We start from the raw sequence: 21,020 nt of genomic DNA, 5'->3' as shown, positions 1-21,020 counted from the left end.
CAGCAGATAAAGGTGTGTGCTTGCAAAGACTGCTAACCAGGGTTAAATTCCCCAGCTACCCACGTAAAAAAAAATCGGACACCAAAAAGTAATGCCTGTGTCTGGTGTCCATCTGCTGTGCCCCCCAGAGTGTGCACACGCAAATAAATAAAGATTAAAAAAAAATAGAATGATGAAGTCACTCCAGCATCCTCTCTGGCCAGGGATCAGGGACCCCAGGCCAGAGTGTATCACCACACAGCAAAAGGGGTTTTTAATCCTGTAAGTACATAGTAAAAAGGGACCTTAGGTCAAACTGCTCATGCCTTTGGAGTGTGAAGGAATTGTGCCTTTTGCTTTCCACAGAGACAGGCAACCAAAAGGTACGCACGCACATCCCAAGCCGGAACAAGCAGCTCACATTCTCTGTCATGCAACAATCCCGCCATCTAAGGTTTCACTGTGTACAGTTTCAGTTGTCCACCATCAATCATGGCCCAAAAATATCAATGCCGAATCCCAGAACTAACCAATCCCTATGTTGAAAGGGTGCACCATTCTCTGTAGCATGAGGAAATCCTGTATCACCCTGCCCCATCTCCAATGACTGAATCATCCCTTTGCCTGGCGTGTCCACCGTGTATATGCTGCTGGCTAGGGAGTCGCTCAGTGGCCACCTATTTCAGTTCTCAGACTGGCTGTCACTGTACCACAGGGATGGTGTTCAGATAAGCCTGGCTTTATTTCATAATGGCCCCAGAGCACAAGAAGAGAGATGCTGAAAATCTGATCTGCCAAAGAGGAGTGAGAAAGTGCTTCTTCTAAAGGAAAAGGTGGAAGTTTTCAACTTAGGGAAGGAAAAAAGATTTTATGCTAAGATTACTAAGATCTACAGTACAATAAGATATTTTCAGAGAAACAAGGTATAAGGGAGGGAAGAAAGATTTGCATATAACTTTTATTATAATAGCCTTTTTTTAAAAAAAAAAATTGAAACAGGAGCTCCCTAAATTGTCCAGGCTAGCCTTGAACTTACAATCCTGCCTCATCCTCACATGTGGCTGGGATCACTAGGCCCAGCTTGTTGCTAAACTTCCTGAGCCTAATTTATAATTAAATTTTGTTGTAGGCATGTGTGTATAGGAAATGAATAGAAAATATGTAGGGTTCAGTGTTATCCACTGCGGTGGGCGGGGGAGGGACCTTCAAACTTATTCCCTGCAGAAAGTGGGGATACTATATTATATTTGGGGTTGTCTACAGCCTTAAAATAAAATTAACGCACACAGGGAGCTAGAGACTTGGGCTAGGCGTTCAGTTACAAAAGCCAGGCCTTTCTTCTCCAGGACCTCCCTGGTCATCACCAGAGAAGAAAGGCACTGAGAAGGGACACCACCCCCACGATGATTACTTTAGGATTCATGGAGACTGGAGGAGGAGGAGGGTAAAGGCCCTGCCCCAATGACGCCAGTCATTCTGCAGACACTCAGGCACTGGTTCTGCATGCAAGATCTACCCCCACCTCGTGCTATCCTCCACCGGTTGCCAAAAGACCTCCCTCCGCCGATGTTCAAATGCAAACTGCAGCTTCTAGACACCTGGCACCAATAAACCCTGAGGATAAACACAGCCTGACTCATTACCCACTCTGTGCAGGGCGGGCACGTCAGCTGTGATTAGCCTCCGCTCACACTGCGTGTTTGAGGTCAGGTTAAGGAATCACTAGCATTTCAATCCAAATGAGAGCATCCACGAGATTACACAGTGCAAATAAACATAAACTTCCTTGCTCCTAGTTTCCAGCCATCTTCCTCTGTATATATGCCTGGAGGAGCCCAGTAAATAATGCACTTCAAATTGCTTTTCTAGAAACACTAAGATACCCATAGACCCCAGCAGGCTTCCGAACTGGGGACAGTCTTCTTAAATGGGTACACTGTAATACCTTCTCCAAGCCCCCCATGACTTCGAGAACATCTCGGCCAAAGATAGGGGCTAAAACCAGTATTTAGTCAATCCACTGCTCTCAAGCATCTCTTGAGGCTTGAAGAATAGGACCTTCACCTAGCTGCCATGTCCCCCTGACCAAACTTTTCTTTAGTGAAAAGCCAAGCTGGGTTTAAGTCACTGGTGGGTATCCTGCCTTGGAAAGTACCAGAAAGCACTTCAAAGAATGTGGCCTTCATTGGCCTGACAGTGGGGTACTGTGGGCATAGCATGACGCTGTCCCACCTACACTGAGCCCAACCCCCCAGAGAGGAAGTTCTCAGTTCCAGGTGTAAGAAGCCCCAGTGGCCTTGCCAGCTTTGCATAGGAAGACAGACGATGAGGCAGCCACAACCACCAAGCATAACCTGTGTGACTCAGACTCGGCTTTCTGAGGAGCAGCCAGATGCAGGCTTAGAAAAAATGCCCCAGAGGCCAGAGAGCAAGTGGCCTTGAGGCCTATGCCCCAAGATGTTTGGCCTTGTGGTACTGCTTCTCTGAGTTTCAGACAGGAAATGGGGCACACACCAACTCCAGTCCATCAGCAGAAGCCTGGTGATGTGAGCCTACCTGGTCACATCCTGGCATGGAACCGCCCAGACACGCCTCCATCACATATTGGGACAACATTGAGTTTCTAACTGATGACCAGCTCCACCCACTGACACCCACTCATCAGCCCTCATTCTTTCACTCCTTCCCCTGACGGAAGAGGAGGCCAGGAGCCCTGCCTATGCAGATGTCAGAACGCCAGGGTGTTTCCGTTTCTTGGGGATTATTTATGGTTAGTTGAACTCTCTAGCATAAAGGGCAGATAAGAGCATTTGGGAGGCCAACTTAAGCAGCTTACAAAGGGGAGGAAAGTGATAAGGAGCCTGCAACTTACATAAATACTTTTTTCCCCAGAAGAAGGAAATATCAGGGAGGCTAAACTCAGTGGCTTTCTGCTAAATGCCTCTGGTGTATCAACACAGGCATGCTGGTTTCGGGGAGGACAGCAAGACTCAACCTCCCAGAGGTACCTAAGGGTACTCCTGACTACAGGCATTTACTGACTGCTGGTCAGAGTGACAAGCATGAAGTAACTGTCCCAACTGTCCCAATGATGCAGGCAAGCATTTATGTGAGGCCTGGCCTGCAGAAGCCTAAGAGAGAGCTGTGATTCAGCCAGCAGCCAGAGAACAAGGAATGTCAACCTTGCTCCGACCCTGACTGGCCTGGTGACTTCTCAGGATGAACACCAAGGCCTGCCTGTAATGGAAAAAAAAAAAAAAAAAAGAGCAGGTCAACTCCCCATTCTCAGCCACCCTGAGCAGCTGCCTACATTACTGACAGCTTATGGGGCCTAGGATCTAGGTGCTCAGACTGAAATCCCCTTCAAAAAAAAAGACCTTAACTGTGTAGAGAAGACCCTGTGAACAGTGAGCCAAGTCTATGAGCATTCACAAACTTTTGCCTGGGACACTCGGCTATTGTGACCAAGGACAGGAGAGCTTCACAGTTGGCTTTCAGAAAAGCACAGCACACAAGCTGGCTTCTTGTCCATATGCTATCTTTCAAAGAAGCCCAGGAAGATGTGAGGGTGGGTTTTATCTTGTGGTTAAGAATACAATGGAGACTTCTGGGAAATGAGTTCAGACAGCCTCCTAATGAGCAGAGCCTCCTAAGTGCAGGAAAACCTTCCAGAATACAGAGCTGTTCTGGATTGGGTGCACAAATTTGCAAGCAGGTGTCACATGCATGGAGGCATGCATGTAAGCATACCCCCACCACACACGTGTGCATGCAAGCACATGAATGCCCACCATACCCCAGAAGCCACGAGTCTCTTTTTGAGGGTTCCACCATTCTCAGGGGCCATTACATGTCACGCAGACAGGCAGCTACGCTGACCAATGCCTGATGAACAGAACGCGCCAAGAACAGTTGGGGCTGTGGTAGGAATGGACAGCCATGTATGTACCAGGGCCAAAGGACAGAGATGCATGCAACACAGGGGCACACAGCCCTGTGAGGGCCAGACAGCTGCTCAGCATGACACAGAACGTACCAGTCTATGGCTCCATGACAAGCAAAGAGACAAGCTACACAAACTCTCCAGTGTGAACAAAGCTCTAGGGACATGTGTGTGCACCTGCTTTGGGAGCATGTGTAAGTGTCTGAAAACAGCAAAAAAAAAACCCAAGAAGGTGAGCAGTGAGTGGCCGTGGCAGAGACCCAGCACAAGCACAAGGTGGAAGCACTCTGCTTTCTTTCTCCATTTTCTGAACAATAAAAATGCCATGAAAATAAAAGTGAGTCAGCATATCTCACTTCCTGTTCGCACTACAGATTCCACAGGGGCCGTGGCAGAGATGCTACTTGAAAGCCCAGAGCCCACCAGCAGAGAAACAGACGCGGAGTAGACAGACTCCTTTCCTGTTTCCCCCGAGCCTGCCAGCAGTTTTTTTTTTTTTTTTTTTTCACAAAACAGTGTGTTTCCACCATTCTCCTGTTTCTGCTGCTTCCCACAAGTGCAAAATGAGCTGAGGTTTCCATTTTCCTGCCGATAAAGCTCTGCTGGAACGAATCCCAGGGTAGGTGATGGCCTGCCAGCGCCTGTGCCAGGCCCTCTCCCCACCTCCAAGGCCGCCAGCCAATGTTCCAGCTACCTTCGCCCATACCGAAGGAGGCTGAAGGGCCTACAGTGTTATCCGTGGGTAGGACCTTATTTACCAAAAGGGTCCTGAAATGAATTATCAAGACAGGTAAATGCCCTTAATACACAGAACACGAGAGGCAGAAGAGCTGGCCGGATGGGAAGGACTGCGGCGCAGCCACCAGCCAGGAACGCCTGGGGCCACATGCCGCTGGCACACGAGGCAGGTCCACCCTGGGACCTCTGACGAGACACCAGCTACCAGGCTGACACTGACTTTTGAGTTTCTCTCCAAAACTGAGAAAACTGGGCTGGAGAGATGGCTTAGCTATTATGGCATTTGCCTGTGAAGCCTAAGGACCCAGGTTCAGTTTCCCCAGTACGCACATAAGCCAGATGTACAAGACGGCGCATGCGTCTGGAGTTCGTTTGCAGTGGCTAGAGGTCTGGTGCACCCGTTCTCTCCCTCCTTCCCTTTCTCCTCCTCCCTCTCTCTCTCCCCCTGCTCTTTTCTCTCTCTATATATATAAATAAAATATTTTTTTCAAAACTAGGGAGATCAATGACTGAAATAAGACACTTCCATTTGCATGGTCTATCATGTCCCTCACAGGAGATTCACATGGGTGCCTCTAGACTGTAAGGCGGTCAGTGCACTGGAAGGCCTCAGCACACAGACCAAGAAAGTGAGGGGGCTTCAACAAAATTAAGCCACCCTCCCTACAGCCCGTGGAAGGTCTCCTCCTACACAGCACCTGTTTCCCAGTGACTACCACCCACCCCGAGACCCTTCCCTCTCTCTGGAGAGTCACCATCTCTGCTCCAGTCACGACCACTCTGTAACACACTCTCGTGTGACACAGTCTGTGTGTCACTGCTCACCACTCTGAGGGGAAGCAGCACCAACTGGCCGCCTCTGCTCCAAAATCCAAGAATGCAGGCAAGGCTGAGACCGCAGATGGGTGCAGGCTGCAGTCCCTGTGATGGGGAGCTATGTCTCTCCCTACAGAGAGGGACTAGGAAGTTCATAAGGACTCAGGAAGCTCACCAAATCTCAAACTTACAAGGTTCAGAAAGCTCTTAAATGTACAAGCTTAACAAGGCTCCCCCAAGGCTGACGAAGCAGTAAGCACTTGCTGGGGGAGACGCCATCCAGAGCTCCAGGGATGCAGTTTTCTTCCATGAGTTGTCACCCAGCCTGGGTGGGCTTTTCAGCAGTGTGGCTGCCTCTCAGTCACTCCACACTCCCACAAGTACCCCTCAGCCTTGTCCCTGTAAGTACTCCCAATAAATTCACTGGTTTTCCAAGTTAAGTAGAACCGTTTCTTTAGTCTGCTGTGGGTACCTACTATGGGTGAACAGACACTTGACACGTGTTCACATCTCTAAAGGAAAAGTCACACAGCACATGAGAAGGCCTGTCCTCTCCTACATCAGAGCCCAGGGCAGGAGATAAGATCTTACCACCTTCCCAGGAGCCCTTTAGAAGAGGTGTCCACATAGTAGACACCTTGTACTAAGAAAGGATAGCAAAGTGGAAGCAAGCAGGAAGAGCACCCAGAGGGTCCCATGTTCCCCTGGGTATGGGCACTGTCTACCTGCAACAGGTGGATCTCCCCTGGCATACACACCACAGGGTCTTCCAAAGTCATCCCAGGGGCTGGGGAGATGGCTCAATGGGTAGAGTGTATGAGAGTCCACATTAAAAAAAAGGGCATTGTGGCACACACCTGTAATCCTAGCAATGGGGAGGCAGAAACGGGGTCCCTGGGACTCACTGGTTAGTGCAGCTAAGCCACTGAGTTCCAGGTTCAGCAAGAGAGCCTGTCTCAAAGAATAAGGTGAGGAGTGACTGAGAAAGTCCCCTGACATCAACCCCTGGCCTCCACACATATGGGCACACACATACGCATGCACCTGCACACACACATGAGCCCACACAAATGAACATGCGTATACACACAAACACATCACACATATAGTCAGTACAGAAAAATGTCTTGCGTGACAGGAACTATGTTCTGTTTCCTACAGCAACAAAGAGGTCTCCAGCCTAGCAGGCGAGGAAGATGACACCAGTGAACACAGCCTGGTGGCCTCGTGAGGTTGATGAATGGGGCTGTGTTTCCATCTTTAGTGGCCACAATGTAAGTGCTAGAAAATGCTTCAAAATAGTCCAGACACAAAAGCCTCCAGGCAGAAATGCCCCAATGACACCAGCACTTATTCTAGAGAATGTGACACACACTGCTGGGTCTCCTCTGAAAGCAGAGGACAGTGTACGTCTACCTCCTAAGTCCCCATCATTTTCACAGCGAGATGTCCATATCGAGCCTTCCAGTCTCTCTGCAGAAATGCCGGTGCTCATTATATATGACGGTCTCTTTCAGCTGAAATCAAACCCATGCCCACAGCTCACAGTCACAGTGGCTATTTGTGAATAAAGGACCTGTCACTCCCACAGACGGGTTTTCCAGGCCCTTCTGTGATTGGCATCTACTTTAAAAATGGAATCCCACCATCTTCCAGTTTGTGCCAGGATGTTGGAAACCAAGCCTGCTGGGCGGTACTCTTGGGATGGAACGGGAGAATGGGGATAAGACCCCTCCTCGTCAGATTCAACAGGAGGCGGGGGCTGACAAGGGCTGCCTGAGGGAGCTGGCGGCATCTCTGGATTCCACACTTGAAACCCAAGCTGCTGACTGCCTTGGGTTTCCAAACACAAGCCAGAGATCCAATTCTGCCTGCTCAGGGGCTTTGCAGTGACCCAGTTTCCCTGCATGGCTGTTGTGGCAGCAGTGCAGCCCCAGGGTTCCAGAGCTCTGGTGTCTGCTGCCCCGCCCCGGGACTCCTGAGCATGGGCTGGATGTGGAGAAAGAGAAAACCAGGGGGCGAAGGAGCCCCCTGTTCAGCGAGCCACCTGGACTGGGGAGATGACTCGGGTAAAGTGCTTATCTCTTAAACATGAAGACACAAGATCAATCCCCAGAACACAGGTTTAAAAAGCCAGGCATGGGGGCACATGCGCAATCCTAGGAGGATTCTGTGGGCTCACTGGCCAATCAGGTTAGCTTAATTAGTGAGCACTAGGTTCAGTAAGAAACCCAGTCTCAAAAACGAGTGCAGAGTGCATGAAGAACAACACGTGAGACTATCCTCTGGCTTTACACACACACACACACACACACACACACACACACACACACACACACACACACCTTGAGCTACAATGGAAATACAAGAACCACACCCAGCTGATTCCATGTTGAAAGTGACCAACTGTCATGAGCAGGACCACATGCCATGTGGAGGCAGCAACTTTCCATGTGGGGTACAAATACCTTTTTCAAATTTATTTATTTGCAAGCAGAGAGAGGGAGACAGAGAGAGAATGGGTGTGCCAGGGCCTCCAGCCACTGCAAACAAACTCCAGATGCATGCACCACCTTGTGCATCTGGTTTTATGTGGGTCCTGGGGAATCAAACTCAGGTCGTTAGGCTTTTTAGGTTGTTAGGCTTTTCAGGCAAGCACCTTAACCACTGAGCCATCTCTCCAGCCCTGGTGCAAATACTTTTTAAATAAAGTACAACTGAGTAAAAATATCAGAGTTCATCTTATGCAGAAGGACAGTGACTAAAGCTAAGCCAAACTTGTGTGTGTGTGTGTCACAAGTAAAATGCATTGCTTCACAGTCTATGATGCTCACAGTCGCTGTCAGATCCTGAAAGCTTGTAGGCACAGGACAGACAAACATGCAGCAGGGCTCTGGGGGTCATGACGATCTCATATTGACGGAGCATTGGAACATGATCATCCATGCCTCCAAAAATGTTCAATTCTATTCCAGACCACTGAGGCCAGTCTTGCTTGTGAAAGGGCTTCCTAAGCAATGCCAGGCCCATCCCTAAGACTCTCCTAGGACCCAGAGCACAGGAGAGACTTCCCAAGGCACCCACAGCTATAGTCCACCCAGTCTTAGGAACACCACAGAACCCCATTCCTGCTCCACTCCCTGCCTTGGCGCGTGCACAAAAGGCAAGGCTGGCTGCTTCTCACGCACATATGCCTTAAAAAGCAGAGCACACTGGGGGACATGCAACGGCTTTGTGAACAGAGTGTGCATAAAAAGTCTAGCAGAAGCCTCTACACACGTGTGTTATGGTGTTTCATGGTGTGCAGCATGTTCTGTATGTGTGCACTGGTGCTGTTTGTGGTATGTGCTGTGCATGGGACAAGTACGGCTGTATTTGTATGTTTGCACAGGTACATGTGGTGTGTCGTGTGAGAAGTATATACAGTGTGTGTGGAGAAGTGTGTGGTTTGTGAGGGGCTGTGGGGGGCACAGTGTGTGATATGTATGCGGTACGTGGTGCATGTGTGCAATGAGTCATTTGGGGTGTTGTGTACGTGGTGTATGAGATGCCTCATGTGGGAAGCACTCCTGCGTCTGGGCTTTAAAACAACAACTAGGCTGAAATCTTGGTTTCAGCCTAGATTAGACCCAAGAATCAGCTCTGTGTCCTCTCTGCTGTGCAGGTCCTCCCCTGTAGTTGACGGGAAGAGCTGAGCCAGCTCAGAGCTGCAGCTACAACCACATGCAGACAGACTGGACACGGCCATCATCAAGACGCCGCCATGAAGAGTAGCGTCATTCTTTTCCCATTCCCGCTGTCATCACTCAGAAGGGCACAGTCGCCTCCTCATCACCTTAGTCACAGCAAAGATACCTGCACAGCTACACTGGGGACAGAAACCAGACTGCCAGCCACAGACCGTGAGCTCCATTCATGTGTGACACCTGGAAAAGCCTCTAAGAACAGGAAACAGACCCCCGGTTGCAGAGGCTATGGGGAAAGACTAATTCTCAAGAGGCTCAAGAGGATGATGGCATTTTCCTTATCTTGCTTTGATTATAGACATTTCCTGAAACTCACAGAATGGTACATTTCACAAAGTAGATTTCACTATGTACATTACATAGCAGTAAGACATCTGAATTGTCAAACTAAGAAGAAAAAAAATAGAATTTTTAAGTTATTCATTTACTTAGTTGTGTGGGGCACTCCAAAGTCTTAACAGCTGCAAAGGAATGCCTATCTGGCTTTATGTGGGTGGCTGGGGAATGAACACTAACTGGCAGACTTTGCGAGTGGGCACTTTTAATCTCTGAGCCAATCTCGCCAGCCCCAGAGTTTTATTTTGAAACAAGATCTGATACAGTCCAGGCTAGCCTCCAACACGCTATGTGGCAGAGGATGTCCCTGCACTTCTGATCCTCACCTCCACCTCCCAAGTGCTGGGGTTACAGACATATGCCACCACACCTGGTTTATACGGCACTGGGAATTGAACCTAGGGCCTCATGCATGTTAGGCAAGCACACTATCAAATGAGCTACATGTCCAGTCCCTGGAAATAGAAAGTCTTAAGAACTCTATGTTAAGAAATTGATTTCGGGCTGAGGAGATGGCTCAGTGGTTAAAGAAACTTGCTTGTAAAACCTGACAGCCTGGGTTTGATTCCCCAGTACTCACATAAATCAAACTGCACAAAGTGGTACATGCATCTAGAATTTGTTTGCCATGGCAAGAGGACTTAGCACACCCATTCTCTCCTTCTCTCTCTTTGCTTGTAAATAAATAATAAAATTTAAAAAAAGAAATTGATTTCATAATTAAAAGCCTCCCTAGATAGAAAACTTCAAGTCCTAACTGCTTCACTAATAAGTTCTATCAAACTTTTTAAAATTTATTTTTTAACATTTTATTTATTTACAAGGAAAAAAGGGGGGGAGAAAATGGGCATGCCAGGACCTCTTACCACTGCAAATAAACTCCAGATGCATGTGCCACTTTCTGCATCTGGCTTTACCTGTGTGGGGAATGGAACCCACACCGTCAGACTTTACAAGCAAGTGCCTTTAACCACTGAGCAATCTCTCCAACCCTCTACCAAATTTATAAGAAAAAAATTAATATCAATCCCACAGAACACTTTAAAGACAGTAAGAACAAAGAAGAAACAATTCTGAAATGACTGGGAGGGACCGACATGACACCTGTTATGACAAAGCCATCACAAAAAAGCATTACCCCCATGAGCAGAGCTGCGGATCTCCTTGAGCACACAGCAGCAGATGGAGCCCGGCAGTGCATAAGCCCACCCAAGCTGTGGCTCTGGGCTTGTTTCAGTTACCCACAGCCAACCAGTCTGAAAATACTAAGTGGAAAAGTCCGGAAATAAACAACTGATGTGTTTTACATTATGTGCTGCTCTCACACCATCCAGCTCTGGCAACCCAGGACAAGAACCACCCCTTTTTCCAGTGTCTCCACACCCTATACAGCACCCTCTCGTCACTTTGCAGTCACCTCAACTGTCAATCAACTGCTGCAGTTTGACTGTGCCTATGTTTAACCCTGAGTAGTATTTCCAAACTCCTCTCCCTCCCTCCTCCTCCCGCTTCCCGTTCTTCCCTCTCTCCCTCCCACTCTTTCTTGACAGTTTCACTAGGCAGCCAGTGCACAGTGCACAGAAATCTCAAACCTCAAATCCAAGGCAATTGTTCTGCCCCTGCCTCCTGAGGGATGGATGGGATTACAGGTGTGGCCACCATGCCTGGTTTAGTGTGTTTTAAGTGACAAAGTAAAGTAAAGTAAGATGCCTTGAGACAGACAAGGGCCACATTCTCATAACTGATAATATACTATAGTGTTATCATTGTTCTACTTTATTAGTACACGTCACTGTTAATCTTTACCAGCATAATTTATACATTATTGTCACAGGTGCATATAGGTAAAAACAGATTTATAGAGTCATACAGGTTTATAATCCCAGGCATCCATTGAGGTATTGGAATTCATCCCCCATGGAGAAGGGGGACTATTGTATTTAAAGTATATTTACATATGCTGGGGCCTGGTGGCATAGATCTGTCATCTCAGCCACTCAGGAGGCTAAGGCGTGGGAGGCACAAGTTCAAATCCTTCCTACGCTACAGAGTGAATTCAAGTCCAGTTTGAGCAATTTAGTGAGATCCTATCTTCAAATAAAAAGTAGAAAGAGGCCAGGCATGGTGGTGCACACTTTTAATCCCAGCACTAGGGAGACAGAGGTAGGAGGACCACAGTAAGTCTGAGGCCAGCCTGAAGCTACATAGTGAATTCCAGGTGAGCCTGGAACTGGAGCAAGACACTACTTCGAAAACCCAAGAAAAAAAAGGTACAAAGAGGACGTAGCTCAGGCACAATGTCTGCCAAGCATTTGGAAGGTCCTAGGTTCACCCCTAGCATCACACACTATATCTTTCTCTCTCAACCATGAGGAAGTGGAGTTTGTGTCAGAAATTGATTTTACACTCAAAATTTCATCAGTATGCAAAAAAAAAAAAAAAAAAGCCATAGTGGCACACATCTTTAATTCCAGCACTCAGGAAGCTGAGGTAGGAGGATCGCTGTGAGTTCAAGGCCAGCTTGGGACTACAGAGTGAATTCTAGGTCAGTCTGGGCTAGAGTGAGAGCCTGTCTCAAAAAAAACGTAACAAAAGCCGGGCGTGGTGGCACACGTCTTTAATCCCAGCACTCGGGAGGCAGAGGTAGGAGGATCGCCGTGAGTTCGAGGCCACCCTGAGACTACATAGTGAATTCCAGGTCAGCCTGAGTCAGAGTGAGACCCTGCCTCAAAAACCCAAAAAAAAAAAAAAAAGTAACAAAGTAATTCATCCATGTAATTCACCATTCTTTCAAACAAAAAAGCAAGATCATCTTAATAGATACAAAAATGAGTAAGATGAAATTTAACATCTACCCATGATAAAAACAGCAAATCAGCACTGGACAGATGAGATTGCACAGTGGTTAATGCATTTACTGGCAAAGCCAGAGGACCCAAGTTCAATTCCCCAGTACCCACATAAAGCCAAATGCACATGGTGGCACATGCGTCTAGAATTCCTTTGCAGTAACTAGAGGCACTGGTATGCCCATTCTCTCTCTCTCTCTCTCTCTCTCTCTACCTCTTTTACTCTCTTTCAAATAAATAAAATAAGTAGCAAACCAGGAAACACCCACAATGTCATAAAAGACATGTTGTAAAAACCTTCAGCTAATACCATATTTAACCAAAAATTTTAAGAATTAAATTCTTTCTTCCTTAGATATTGAGAAGAGGGAAGAATGTTTGCTTCTGTTGAACTCTGTTGTGAACATTTTTTGCACGTTTGTGTGTATACTGTGTACGTGTGCATGTGCTCATATGTGCACATTTGTGTGGGTGCCTGCATGTGAAGGCCCCAGGTCAATGCTGGGTGTCCTTCTCTGTCACTCTCCACCTTACTCTTTGAGACAAGGTTTCTCATGGAATCTAGAATGCAGCTAGATTGGCTGGCCAGCAGGTCTCAGGGACCTCCGCCTGCGCCTCCTCAGTGCTGGGATTACAGATGCACACTCCATGCCTTGCTTTTTGGCCACATGCTTGCGGGCAAGCACTTTATCACCTCCCTAGTCCTAGGCATTACCTTTCTGTATGCTAGCAATAAAGAGATGAGAAAAAATACAAATCTGGTTAGACTATCTTTTAAATCCATAAAGTTATGAGTAAATGTGAGAAGATGTATGCAAGACCTATGTCCTCCAAACCACAAACTCCTACAAAAAGAAAACTGAAGATGATAGATATCACATCCCATGGCTGCAGGCCAGGAACACTGCCAATGTTCCTTTTCTCCAAATGGACCTGAGGAGCCAATGCGATCACAGCCAACATCCAAGGGGCTTTCTGCAGAACTGGCAAATGATTTCAGGACTGTAGGGAGAAGCAGAGAGTCAGAAACCAACACTGCAACTTGAAACAATGCAAAACCGTCCCACTCCCTGGCCTCAAGAGTTACTGCAAAGCAATTCACCACGATGCACCAGATGCAGACGTCTGGGCGAGAGAAGTCCCTGTGGAGCGAGCAGCATCCAGAAAATAACCAGGGACACACAAGGCCCAGACAGCTCAGGATGAGGAGGGGGCGAGGAAACTTACTTTAACAAATGGAGCTGTACATCCACTTGATAATCAGTGAGCCTCAGTCCTCAGCTCTTTCTAGAGAAACACTGAAATGGACACTAAGTAGGTCTACACCTACAAGCTAAAACTAACATTTCAGAGGAAAACACAGGAGAAAATCTTTATGAAAAGGGACTGGGCAAAGAAAGCAAAAAAAAAAAAAAAACAGAGCCATTTAAAAACCTAATGAGTTCAACCGGGCGTGGTGGCACATGCCTTTCATCCCAGCACCGGGCAGGCACAGATAGGAGGATCGCAGAGAGTTTGAGGCCACCCTGAGTGAATTCCAGGTCAGCCTGAGCTAGAGTAAGAACCCACCTCAAACAACAACAAAAACTAATGAGTTCAGGTCAGGCGAGGTGAAGCTCTGCTATAACAATTCCCGCACTCGGGAGTTGACAGAAGGAAGATCAGGAACTCAAGGCTAGCCTGGGCTACATAACATACTTAAGGAATTGAGGGAAATGAACCTGGGCAGGCAGACTTTGCAAGCAACTACCTTGAGCTGCTGAACCATCTCCCCAGCTCTAATGTTTTTTATTGCGGTAAAATACACTTCAGAAGAAACTTGCCACTTTAAAGTGGCATCTAGTACATTTACAATGGTGGTGCAGCAATCAACACCACCTAGTTCTAGAATACTGGAAGCCTCGGTCTGCACACTCAGCTCAATGGTTGGTACAGCTTTTGCTTGGCATGCATAAGGACCTGGGTTCAATCCCTGGCACTAAAAGAGAAAAGCAGATGTCACGTAACCAGTCATTCCCACTCTGTCCTCCCAGCCCTGGCAACTACTAATGTGTTTGACTCCAGGGCTTTGCCTAAACATCGCCTTAAAATACAATCATACATTATATTGTCTTGGCTCTGGCTACTTCATTTCACAAGGAGTTTCAAGGTATATCACAAATATTGTAACACACACGCAGGGTCCACTCCTGATAGTTGATTAAGATTCCACGTGCACATATATCACATTTTGCTTATCCATTCCATGCTGATGGAAGGGTGAACTGTCTCCACTTTGAACTATGAACCATCATGTTTTAGTTTTTGTCTCTTTTTTTTGTTTTGTTTTTTTGAGGTAGGGTGTCACTCTAGCCCAGGCTGACATGGAATTCACTCGGTATTCTCAGGGTGACCTTGAATTCATGGGGATCCTCCTACCTCTGCATCCCGTGTGCTGGGATTAAAGGTATGCGCCACCACGCTTGGCTTTGTTTCTAATTTTTAAGGTACATTCATAAAAATGGCATTTCTAGGTCACAGGGAATTTAGTCTTACGTTTAACTTTCTGAGGAACACGCCAAATGGTTTTCCAAAAAGGCAGCACCATTTTGCAATCCCATTAGCAATGTTGGAGGGTTGGAACTTCCCATCCTCACCTTTCTCAAAGCTGAATAGCGAATGTGACATGGTCCTTTGCAGTGGTGACTTGTACCCTCCCCCTACTCCTGAACACCTTTCCATAGGCTTCTGCCTGTCACCTCTGGTGTCGTGTTTACCACGCTTTGATAGTTACCTGTCATGTTGGGGCGCTTTACCCCAGAACCCTGCAGAGGGAAACCAACCAAACATCAACGGGTGAATCAACAAGCCAAGGCTTGGCCATACAAGAAAATACCACTCAGCTCATTCTAACCTCCAGACAGTGTGCAAGCATCTCAGAGTCATGGGCCACTGTCAGTCAGCAAAGTGCTTGTCCTTGCTGCTGCTAAGGCTGGAGACTGGTCACCTTCTCAGGGCCCACCAGGACCACTCAGAGGGTTAAGAACTATTGATCAAGCTGGAGAGTTGGCTTAGCGGTTAAGGCACTTACATTCAAAGCCTAATGACCCAGGTTCGATTCTCCAGGTCCCATGTAAGCCAGATTCACATGGCGGCACAAGCATCTGGAGTTCACATGCAGTGGCTAGAGACACTGGTGTGCCCATTCTTTCTTTCCTTCTCTCTCTCTCTCTCTCTCTCTCTCTCTCTCTCTCTCTCTCTCTCTCTCTCTCTCTCGTGCGCGCGCTCGCTCTCTCTCCCCCCCACCCCCATCTCTATCTAATAAATAAATAAAAACTTTTAAAAAAGAACTATGATCCACTTCATGGAAGCCAAGTCATTTGTTATTGACTGGCATAGAGGTCCAAGGATATCAGACCTCCCTCAGAGACCCATTCTTTAAGACAGACTTTAAATCTTATATTTATTCACTGGTTTCTATGTGCTCGCACGTGACAGACAGTGATATGGGCATGGAAGAACCTCTTGCCACTGCAAATGAACTTCAGACACATGTGCCACATTGTACAGCTGGCTTTATGTGGGTGCTGGGGAACTGAACCCAAGCTGGCAGGTTTTACAAGCAAACACCTTTAACCACTGAGCCATGTCCCCAGCCCAAGCTGGATCTTATAAGTACAACAATTTCATCATCAATACACAGGCATGTAGGGAACGAACAGCAAGTTCCTTCCTGCCTCTCCCCTCTTCTTCCCAACACTCACACGCACACAGACTTGCGCACACTCACATACACGGCCACGCCTTCCATTCTCATGCATATAGATTTATACTCACTCCATGCATGTGCCACTTTCCCCACTCTTGCACACACTCCCCGTACATTTGCACATGTTCACACTCACTTCCACTACCCTCATGCTTGCACATATGTCCACTCATATTCTACTCCCCATACTGCATATGCCCACACCCAGTTGACCCACTACATGTTTGCACATGTCACACTCACTACACTTGTAATTTTTTCACACTCAGTCTACTCTATTCTCCCTTGCACACATGTTCATGCGTTTATTCCCACACACTTGTACACATACTGTTCCATTTGCATTTTAGAATTACAATACAATGTGCACATTCACCTTCCACACATTATCTTCACCTTTTCATTATTTTTAATTCAAAAAATTCTTTTATTTATTATTTGTTTGCAAGGAGAGAGGAGAGAGAGAATGTATGGGCACATCAGGACCTTCTGCCACTGCAAAAGACCTGTAGACGCATGCACCACTTTGTGTATCTGGCTTCACATGAGTGCTACGGAATCAAACCCAGGCCATCTCTCTTTGCAAACAAGTGCCTTTAATGGCTGAGCCCCCTCAACACCTTTACTCTACCAAATTTGTATCCTCATATTCTCCTTTCCTTCCACTTTCACTGTCAGTTACACGCTTATTTACTTACACACATGCTCACAATCACTTTCACACTTGTAGTCAGCCCCCACACTTGCCACTTCATTCAGGGCTTTATCCAAAAGCTCAGGGTGGTCCCCAGCCCTGTTCTATGAGATGCCCCACCAGCATCTGTTAAACGCATGGGTGCTCCTTCCAGGCACACATGTGTGAGCTGCACACACGCAGACTCGGTGCCTACATGTGGCTGTGTACGTTCTCCATGAATGTGATGTTCAAAGTAAACCCTTTGAGTAGCTTCATGAAAGAAAGGACCAGCATGTTGGGAGGATCTAGGGATCACCAACAATTATTAACTTTTAGTTAGGGAATATTTTCAAAAGTGCACCCCAAAGTGGCCAGGTACCCTCCCCTAAATGCCATCTCCCTCTCCAGGGAGCTCCCCTCCCTGCCTGCCTGCTAGCTCCCTTGCTAGCTACACTAACCCGAGACAGATCCCAAGCAGTTCATGGCGTCACTCGCCACACTCAATGTCATTGCTAAAGGGCAAAGATCATCTTAACACTGCTGCACTGTGGTGTTCAAAGAAGGTCCCAAAAACATCATTCACTCAACAAATATCCACCTGTCTCATGAAGACCCTAAAGGAAAGGGACTTTTAGACCCCGGGTGGATCTGACGGGAAGCTCTGGGAAGCCACCAATCTCAGGGTGATACTTAGAAGCAACACAGGGAAGGGGTGCAGTTGCTACTCTCATGGGCAGTGTCTGGGAGTTCAAACCCAGTGGCAGGATCCTGGTCCCCAAGGCTCAGGACCCTGCAAGAAGGTGGGGTGGTTGCTGACAAGGCTAGGGGGCGGGTTTTGGAGTTGAACCCTGTGTCAGCAAAGGCACTCAGGGAGGGACCACAGCATCAGCAGGCGCAATGCAGCCTCAGCTTCTGAGAGGCCCATCCTCCAGACACTTGATCCACACGCACCGCCTAACAAACCGCCACTGGGCATCACCTCTGGGCAGGGAAGTTGCACCAAGGCCCCAGAAACATCTCCTGCCACATGCACAAGAGCTTGCCTGACCAATCCAGCTTCTGGGTCACACCCTGACTCATTCAGGGACAGTCATGGCCCGCTGGAGCATCTGCCGAGCCCAGAATGGATCCAAGCCAAGGGATCCCACTGCCTCAGCTCCAGTATTTCTTAAATCTCCTAATTCCTTGTGAAATTGTGAGCATTCAGGAGAACAGTAAACAGGGTGTGTTAGGGTAGCCCTGTAATCCCAGCATTCAGGAGGCTGAAGCACGAGGAATTCAAGGTCAGCCTGGGCTACAGAGAGAGGGAAGGAGGGGAGCACTGCCCCCAGCTGGGAACTGCCTGCAGGCTGTTGCTTCTAGAGAGCTGGACAACATGGGACAGAACCTGAGCAGGGCCACTGTGGGACCAAGGCACCTTCCCAAGAGTCCTCTGAGCCAAGCAAGTGTAAGCATGAAAGAGGAGAGACTGCTTAAAGTTACAGAACAATCAGGAATGGATTTCCCTTGCAGGGCTAACCCAGGGAGAGTGAAAGATGCCCTGAAGAAATGGCACAGGTCCCAGGTCCAACCAGAGTCTCTAGCTCCAGACTAACCCCACAAAGAGACTATGGCCACGGCTGGCCCCACCCGTCCCTCCCAGGGCAAGCTCCCTCCAGAAGCACAGTGGAAGGATGGTGAAAACATTGATTTTCAATGCATTATTGATCATGTGGCCATTAGCGTACATTCCCAAGCACTGGCGTCACACCCAGCCTGGGATGGGGAAGGTGGCTCAGGATACCATTCACCCTGGGCCGCCCACTATGAGGAGCGACTGTCCACAAGTACATGATGCCATCGAAGACATCACCCTGACCCCAGACCCACTGGACAGCTGGGGCAGCACTGTCCATGCCATGCACTCCAAACCACCCAGAGCAGCTACCACCTGCCAGGACTCCAGCCACTTGGGGGAGGGGGTCTCTGCAAGGCTGCACTACAGAAATCCTGGACCAGGCAGGAGTGGGTTACAGGGAGTCTGCAGACCATAGGGGCTCAATTTCAAAGGGTAGACACACTTAGGCAAACCCGTCATGGGGAGGGTCCCCCACTTCAGCTCCAGGGTTCACTACATAGTGCATGCTTCACACTGGTGATGCGCTTTTATTTCTGTCTCTGTTTTAGTTGCTGAGTTAACTAGGGACATTCATCAGCCTAAAGGTGTGCAGTCCCTGTCCACAGAAACATGCCCTGCCATTCCAGGTCCCTAGTGGGGTACTCAGGCAGGCCTGCTGTCTGCCTCTCAGCGGACGATCACCCTGACATGATGTACACAGACACCAACCGTCAAAGTGACAATCAGGCCATTATGGTCTCCACTAGGCTCTTCCCCCCATCTCAAGCCAAGGCTGCCTATTTCTGGGACACAGTAAACATTCCCACGTAACCTTGTCTGGGTAGCCAGGAGGCAGGCTCCAGGCCTGAAGTACATAGGAGGTGACAGGCCACTGGTGTCACTTCACCCCCTGGAAACTTCCGTTTGGTAGAGCCTGATGGACTTGAATAGACTCCGAACAGCAGGGTCAGGTGGCTGGCCCCAGGCTCCACATCCAGTGAGGGAACGGCCACCCACAGGCCTGGGAGGTGCCCAACACAGTGAGGTTTTCAAAACAAAAGCAGGGTAAGTTCTTGTGGCAAGCGCCCCAGAAAGCTGGGACAAGCCCTTCACCACAGGCCTCATTCGCAGCAAGACTCCCAGCCTCCCAAGAGAGTAAATCAAATAAACAGAGAGAGCAACGACGCGCTCAACTCAGCTGGTGCATGGCACGACAGGCAGATCCCCAATACAGCCAACCCCCTGCAGCTCATCGGGTGGCCGCAACAGGTGCAGCCCCAGCTAGGGCTTGTGGTTCCGGACGGTTCTAGAATAATGCAATCCCAATCCAAAAGGAGGCCGCGGCCTTGCAGCTCCCACTGCCAAGGCAGTGGCGACCGTGCCGCTGCAGCCCGAGGTGCCCCACCTGTGTGAGTACACCGCGCCGCATCCGGTGCACCGAGGCCTCGGTGACAAAAATAGCAGATGTGCCTGGGCCCGGAGCCGGGAGCCGGGCTGGCTGCGGCAGGGCCTGGCCAAGCGGGCCGGTCCCTCGGGGCCTGTCCCCCAAGTCCCGGGGTTGCGGGGCCCGGCCGCACGCGCTACCCCTGCCCAGTCACTGTTGGCCGCGCGCCCGCGTCGCCGCGCCGAGAGGCCACCTGCGCGCGGGGACCGGGCCGAGGAGGCCGAAGGAGCTCGGGGGCCCGGATCGTGTTCCCGCGGGGTCCGAGGGGTGTGGGAGGGTCTGCAGAGCCGGCTCCGGTAGGCGTTCCCCGAGGGACCCCGGGGAAGGCTCCCGCACGAGCGCGGGGCTTCGCGAAGAAGGCTCGCGGGGAGGGATCGTCCCACGGTCCCCGCCGCCGCGCGCACCTGCCCGGCCCCGCGAGCGCTCGCCCCGCGCCGGCCCCGAGGCTTACCTGGAGCGCGCCCTGCCCCGCGCCGCGATCAGGGCGCCAAGAATGGCGGCGGCGGAGGCGGAGGCCGAGGGATCCCGGAGCGACGGCGTGCAGCCACCGGCGGCGGCGCGGGGATGCTGCGGCCGCGAGGGCGCGGAGGCCGGCGTGGGGACGGAGGGCGCGGGGCGCAGGCCCCTCCCCCCTCCTCCTCCCTTCCCGCCGGCTCCCCTCCTCCTCCGCCCTGGGCCCTCCCTTCGCCCCTCCCCTTTCTCTTCTCTCCTTCTCCTCCCCCAACCTCCCTCCCCTCCTCTTTCCTCCTCCTCCTTCCCCCTCCCAACCTCTTTTTCCTCCCTCCCCTTTCTTCACCTTCCCAAAGCTCCTCTCTTCCCTTCCCTCTCCTCCCCTTCCCTCTCACCTCCTCTGCTCATCCTCTCCCCTGCTCTCTTTCCTTCCACCTTTTTCCCTTCCCCTCCCTCCCTCCCTCCAGAAGCCCGGCCCAAAGGCTACCGTGGCCTGGTCTCTTGGGTAAAGCACAGATTCCCAACATGAGAGGCCCTTTCATTCCCTTCCCAGCCTCCTCCCAATGAACCAATTTGCTCTTCTAAGGCTTGAACTGACTCCACCCGTCCCAGCCTTCCAAAGATCCCCAAGGTTTTCAACATCCCAAGCTCTGGGGCCACCACTGGACCTGCACAGGCATCCAAGACCCTAAGTTTTT

General features: G+C 49.5%; 1 protein-coding gene across 11 annotated transcripts in view; it reads right to left on the bottom strand.

Annotated features, from left to right (window-relative positions):
- Sema4d (semaphorin 4D) overlaps positions 1-20,403 on the bottom strand; it is a 118,674-nt gene extending 98,271 nt beyond the window's left edge. For 5 of the 11 annotated variants that reach the window (XM_045131741.1, XM_045131742.1, XM_045131743.1 and 2 more), the window contains exon 1: positions 20,324-20,374. The gene's annotated coding sequence lies outside the window, so the exon portion shown is untranslated. Of the gene's footprint in view, positions 1-20,323 lie in introns of all 11 variants that reach the window. The other 6 variants (XM_045131745.1, XM_012951130.2, XM_045131746.1 and 3 more) reach the window with 3 other exon arrangements.
- Positions 20,404-21,020: the final 617 nt, after the last annotated feature.

Source organism: Jaculus jaculus, chromosome 12 (genome assembly GCF_020740685.1).
Source record: "Jaculus jaculus isolate mJacJac1 chromosome 12, mJacJac1.mat.Y.cur, whole genome shotgun sequence".
NCBI lineage: Eukaryota > Metazoa > Chordata > Mammalia > Rodentia > Dipodidae > Jaculus > Jaculus jaculus.
The sequence above is the reverse complement of the archived record's forward strand: the minus strand, read 5'-3'. Positions and strand labels throughout refer to the sequence as shown.